The sequence below is a fragment of the Sinocyclocheilus anshuiensis genome, unplaced genomic scaffold (genome assembly GCF_001515605.1).
Source record: "Sinocyclocheilus anshuiensis isolate Anshui unplaced genomic scaffold, SAMN03320099.WGS_v1.1 scaffold2191, whole genome shotgun sequence".
Lineage (NCBI taxonomy): Eukaryota > Metazoa > Chordata > Actinopteri > Cypriniformes > Cyprinidae > Sinocyclocheilus > Sinocyclocheilus anshuiensis.
The window spans coordinates 358,443-359,100 of NW_015538203.1; positions in this window are offsets into that span (position 1 = coordinate 358,443).

The window sequence follows — 658 nt, forward strand, 5'->3', positions numbered from 1 at the left end:
AGCTCTAGGCATGACGAAGCGGATATCGTCCTCTTTTGGAAGACCAAACAAAGTAGTTTCACGTTCACAACGAAACACACAGCGTCACACACGGCGGGCTTGAGAACGGCGCGGCCGGCGGGCTAGAGTGAGCGGAGGCCGGCGGGCTTGAAAACGGCACGGCCAGCGGGCTTGCGGTAACCACATGTGACGACCCCGGACTGGACTCCGCTTCGTCCACGATGATTTATTTGCGTGAACATTTGGTGTCATGTGTTATGCAAATCTTCCCACACAGTGACATAGACATGTGGGGGCGTGTTTAAATGAGGTGTTTTAGGAGGGCGTGGACAAGTCTTAACTTTTATAAAGAATATCTCTTTGGATTTGAGACTTTAGTCTTTGCAACTTTAGGGATCTTATCTATGCACGAACAGCTTGTAACACTCCAAAGAGAAAGGAAAATTTGAAATTGCATCATATGACCCCTTTAAAGAAGTACACTTATTTTAATGTCCACTAATCATATGTAAAGTACTTGATTATAAGTTTGACTGTTATTTTATATAGGCTAGCACTTATAGTTAATATAATTTAAATGTACTAAATTGCAACTTCATAATTGCATATGTGTAAGTACAAATATATTTATATACATGACAAGTTTCAATAAGTATGG